We start from the raw sequence: 6,000 nt of genomic DNA, 5'->3' as shown, positions 1-6,000 counted from the left end.
TCATCCCTCCTCGTCAGGACCTATTGTTGAGTCCGGAGGTCCTTCAACATCCTCCGATCTCATCGAGGACTCTTGCGCTGATGGTATGGATGGTTTCAGGTCAAATTGGAAAACTTCAGGCATTTCGCAACAAGCTAAAAACTTTATCAAACAAGCCTGGGCTTCTAGCACCCACAAGAGATATGCTTCTGCTTGGCGCAGATGGACTAGTTGGTGTAATGGAAGGAATATCAATCCCTTGGAATCAAGTGTTGATTTGATAATAAATTTTTTAGCTGAGATAGCCTCCTCAGGTCTAGCCTATAGGACAGTTAATAATTTCAGGTCAGCCATATCGGCCGGACATAGACCTATTTTTATAATCCACCTCAAGCCAAATATACCACTTTATGGGACGTAAACGTTGTATTAAAATGTATTGATACCTGACCTAGTAATACGTTTTTATCACGCAAACAGCTCTCAGTGAAACTGACTGTTACTTTGTTTGATTTCTTGTAAACGGGTTTCGGATGTCAGGGCCTTAGATTTATCTGGTAGAGTATATTCTCCTGAGGGTGTTACTTTTTCCATTTCTAAAAGGACTAAAACTAATTGCAGGTCGGTATCCTATCCTTGGTACACGGATAATTCAAAATTATGTGTGGTGCAATGTTTGAAAGACTGTGAGTCGGCCACTGAGGAGTTCAGACAGAACATGAATGGGCAGTTATTAATTTCTTCTCAGAAACCCTTTAAACCAGTCGCTTCAGCCACTCTGTCGCGATGGGTTAAAAGGCTCATGAGTGAAGCAGGGATTTATACCGATCAGTTTGGAGCTCATTCTGTGAGAGGAGCAATGGCTTCCAAATCCTTTGGTTTAGGCTCTAGTTTGCAGGATATTATGAAGACGGCCGATTGGTCTTCTGAAGGTACTTTTTGTAAGTTTTATTTTAAACCTGTGGTTGATGTTGCCTCTATTGTTATTAATCAGCTTTAAACTAGCATAATCCGAGCCTCCGGTCCTGACATAGAATGAAAAAGTTTCTAGTTTACGCGTCAAGAATTTTCAATTCTATTAAGGACACGGAGGCGAGGATTATCCCACCCGTTATTGTTAATGGAGGTTATATTCAAATGTATATTTTATATAAAAGAGTTATACCCTCCCTATAATTTAGTTAGAGAAATGTTTAAAGATTTTTTTTCTGGAAAGATATGTCAATGGGAGGTATTATTATATATTCTTGTTTTTTCTAGGATCTGATCAGAAGAATTCTTGAAATCCTTTCATATGTCGGTGAGAAAATCTACTTAGTTCCTTCTTCATCGTAAAATGCGCGTTTGGCTTGTTGCCGGAGTGGATTGATTCTCAGTCTCTAGAGCAAGAGAGAAGTTTCGTATTCTTCATATTCGGAGGAAATTTGTTTCAAATGGTTGCAGGATTATCTGTTGGACAAAGAAAGAGGATATGACGTTGGTGGTCAGAGTTCTTATTGTAATGGGTCACGATAGGTGATTGGAGCATGTGACATGAAACATGTATTTATGGGAAATGTAGTTTTTTCCTTTATTGTATTGTTATTGGCTGCTGTGAAAGTTCAGTAAAAGAAAGAGACAGCATAATCCTCGCCTCCGTGTCCTTAATAGAATTGAAAATTCTTGACGAGTAAGCTAGAAAATTTTTCATTGTCCTGCAGTGTTACTAACAATGGTTCCCAAACGCAAAACACACAATCCCATCATCCCGCCCCCCAAGCCCAACTCACGCCTATTCATTGTTCTATTAGATGAGACAGGGGTGAAAGACTGCATTGCCATGCAGCTCCTGCTGATTTTATATGGCTTAAAATTCAGCAGTGTGTTTTTTTTTTTGTTTTTAAATATAAAGGCCCGAATTTTTTTTTTCCTCACAGGGCTTCCACATCCAAATGCTAGTGTTGCCAAGTACCTAGGCGGCCTAGTCATGATTCCTCTTCATGACTCTTTCTTCCACCAACCAAGACTTGCTGTATCTTTATTTCACAGTTACAGATTATTTTTTATCGCTGCTTTCTCCCCTTGTCCTTACTTTTACAGTTCTTGTCCTCATTCTTTTTCCCTTTTCTGCATTTTTTCTGTCCTTCTCTGAGGAAAAGTCTGAAGTTGAAATATAAGTTCCTGTCCTAAAAAAAAATAGTACCAGTACTCAGCGATTGCAAACACCAGCTCAAAATAAGCACTGCCAGTCTCTACTTAAGCCGTTTTTTTCTCTTTGTAAACCTTCACGGGGGCTCTGCATCTGCCTGTTGGTTTCTTTCATTTCCCCTTTCCTGCTGCGCTTATGTCATATTGTGCAGACATCATTGAGAGGTGCTTATTTACTGGCCATCTTCTGGTGACCGGCCCATGCTCTGTATCCAAATCCTGGCACATGAATGATCATTGCAAATCCTGCAGGATGGACAATGAAATTCCATGGAGGTCTTGCTAAAACACTTTGCCCAGAATATCTTCTGGCTATGTTATACTGTCTTCTGTATTAGTGAACAGATTTAGGGGCATATCTAAGAAAAGCCACTTTTCTTGAGCCCCTTAGTGCCACCCTACCGTCACCATGTGTGCAGTGTATTTAAAATAACGCGCACCATGGCGCAGGGTGGTGGGCAAATAGCGTCATTTTTTATGACGCTTTTGATGTACTCTTGTACTCTGCAGGATTGGCGCTACTCCTGCAGTGTACATTGGGGCCCATTGTAATCAATGGCATGCCCCCTTTTAACACCAGCTCTGAGCAGGCGTTAGTGCCCAAAAAAAATGATGCAAGGAAATCTATTAGATTTCCTTGCGCCATTTTTTCAGCCCCGCTAACGGGGGAATGCCCCCTTTGCATGTATTGCACCACTTCGTAAATATGGCATGCCACTTCCATAGACCATAGCCCCTCTATAAGGCTTCCCAGGGATGCCATCTTACACTACACCAGCAGGAGTTATGAGTTGCCACTTGAGAAGGTCTACACCCAAGGTGTGGCAGAATGAGGAAAGCCTTTGCATCGGTTGTACATGGTAGGAAATTCTTGTAGAGATGCTACCTTTATCATCATCTATCTCCACCCTTCTTGTGGCTCTGTTCCATGGGTACAAGCAACAATAGGAGTGCAGGGTTCCATGTGTATTAATAGGAAGGTGTTGGTGCCACTAATCAAACAAGTGTTTGAGGGCTTCTCTAGAATTAATGCTTGGGTATCAATATACCTTTTATGCAACTGGGGCATACTAACATTTCACGCAGTGCCTTACTGTGCTGCATTGTGTGAACAGGTGACAATTCGCCCTATTTTCAAAGATATGGTGCAATTCTGCTACCTCAAGCTGACATACCGAGTGCTGCCTAGTGCCAACACAGGCACCCTTGCATAATCGTGCAAGGGTGCCTGTGTTATGAACAGGACTGTTTTTGTGCAGGAACGGATACCACCTTGCACAAAACCTTTATCCTTATCAGTGCCCCTCAGGGGTTCACAAAAGCGATGGTGGTTTTGGCACGTCAGCTTTGGAGTTCAAAAGTTCCAGTCTTCCCCTACCTCAAGGACTGACTGTAAAAGACAGTTTTTACCCACCTCCAGACTACGGTGGACTGCCTACATTTGCTGCGCTTCACTATCAAAATTCCGAAGTCACATTTGACTCCCACTCAGAATCTCCCTTTCATTGGAGCCATTCTGGAAATAGTGCAATTCCACACCTATCCTCTGGATCGGTGAGTCTAGGATATTCAGGCTATGATACAGATGTGTCAGCCTCTATCCTGGATTTTGGTGAGACTTACTCTGAGGCTGTTGGGCCTCATGGCCTCCTGCAGGTAACACATGTCCCCTGGCATATGCGGGGTCTGCAGTAGTCCCAATAGGTGCAGCATCAGGGAAATCTCTTTGATGTGGTTCAGATATCATAGGAAACAACAAAAGACTTGCAGTGGTGGCTACCGAACGGCAATTGGGTTAACAGCAGACCCCTTTCCCTTCCTCACCCATATCTCACAGTGGTGACAGATGCATCACTTCTGTTTTGGGGTGGTCATCTGGATGAAGTTGAGATCAGAGGGACTCTGTCTGTGGCGGAACCTCAGCTTCAAATCTACCTATTGGAGGTGAGAGCAATTAGTTTGGCATTGAAAGCCCTTCTCCCCTCCATCAAAGGAAGCTGGTTTAAGTGTTCATGGACAACACCACCACCATGTGGTACTGCAACAAACATGGCAGGTAGGGGTCATGGACCCTGTGCGAGGAGGCTCTGCTCCTCTGGACATGAGTGGAACATCAGGGCAATTTTCTGGTCTTGCAATACTTGGCCAGACCCATCAATGCCAGTGCAGACAAACTCAGCCATCGGTGTGTCGTGGATCACAAACGGCAACTACATCCAGAGTTGGTGTAAGGTCTCTTCCATGACTGTTGAGAACCTTGGTTTGAACTGCTAGAAGGAATCGCCATAGTCCACAAAAACACCATAAGAGTCTCCACCAACTCCCATGACACAATCAACTCAGCTGAGCACCTCCACTTCAAAATCCACATCAACGCCAACAACACACTCAGAGGAACACTGGTCTACAGACCCCTTGGACCCAGACCGCAGTTCCGTGACGACATCGCCGACGCCATCAGCTCCCAAACCCTCGCTTCAACAGACGACATCCTCCTCGGTGACCTAAACTTCTACCTAGAAAATAACAATGATATCAACACCACTAACCTAATCGACAACTTCGGCGTCAAGCAACTCGTCACTTCACCCACCCACTCCGCAGGCCACACACTCAACCCCATCTTCTCAGCCAGCAACCACGTCTCTTTCAGCCACACCACCGAACTCAGCTGGACAGACCACCGCTGCATTCACTTCTCCTACCAGAAACCAGTCACTCACCACCACCACACACAACCCCCGACGCAACTGGAGCAAAATATCAACGGATCAACTGATCTCCACTCTCACCTGGGCCCCACCCCCTGGGACCCTGGCCCCCCCCCCAAACACCTCCCACAGAATCAAGGCCAGCTGGTTCACCCCAGAACTACAGGAATCCAAATGGCTATGACGCAGAATGGAAAAAACCTGGCACCCTGACCCTACCAACTCCAACCACATCGCTTCCAAGGATGCCCTACGCAAACATCACCAACTGATCTGCCCCACCAAAAGGACCCACTTCAAAAACTGCATTGACGCCAATGCTGACAACAGTAAAGAGCTCTTCGGCATCATCAATGAGCTCTCCACCCCAAGGACCTGCTCCAACGAACCCCCGCCATCACAGTTCTGCAACTCACTGGCAACCCACTTCTGTCAAAAGATAGAAGAAATCCACAATAGCTGCAAACCCCAGACCCACCAGCTGACTACAAACACCCAAGAACCCAACGCTCCAAGCAACACTCACCTCCTCCACACCTGGACCCCCGTCAACATAGAGGACACCACCACCACCATGGCCTCCATCCACTCCGGATCACCATCGGACCCCTGCTCACACCATATCTTCAAAAAGGCAAACATCATCATCGCCCCCACCTCTGCAAAACCATCAACAGCTCCTTCGAGTCAGCCACCTTCCCAGAAAGATGGAAGCACGCAGAAATCAACGCCCTGCTGAAGAAACCAAAGGCAGACCCAGACGACCCCAAGAACTACCGGCCGATCTCCCTTCTCCCCTTCCCAGCCAAGGTCATCGAAAAAATCGTAAACAGCCAACTATCCCGGTTCCTGGAAGACAGCAAGGTACTCAACACCTCCCAATCCGGATTCCGCAGAAACCACAGCACAGAGACTGCACTCATTGCTGCCACAGACTACATTAGGACCATGCTCGACGAAGGAGAAACAGCAGCACTCATCCTCCTGGACCTCTCTGCAGTTTTCGACATGGTATGTCATCACACTTTCCACACACGCCTCCACAACGCTGGAATCCGCACAAAGGCACTCGACTGGATCTCGTCATTTCTCTCAGGCAGAACCCAGAGAGTCCGCCTCCCAC

Source organism: Pleurodeles waltl, chromosome 12, assembly GCF_031143425.1.
Source record: "Pleurodeles waltl isolate 20211129_DDA chromosome 12, aPleWal1.hap1.20221129, whole genome shotgun sequence".
NCBI classification, from domain to species: domain Eukaryota; kingdom Metazoa; phylum Chordata; class Amphibia; order Caudata; family Salamandridae; genus Pleurodeles; species Pleurodeles waltl.
This window is presented reverse-complemented; position numbering follows the sequence as displayed.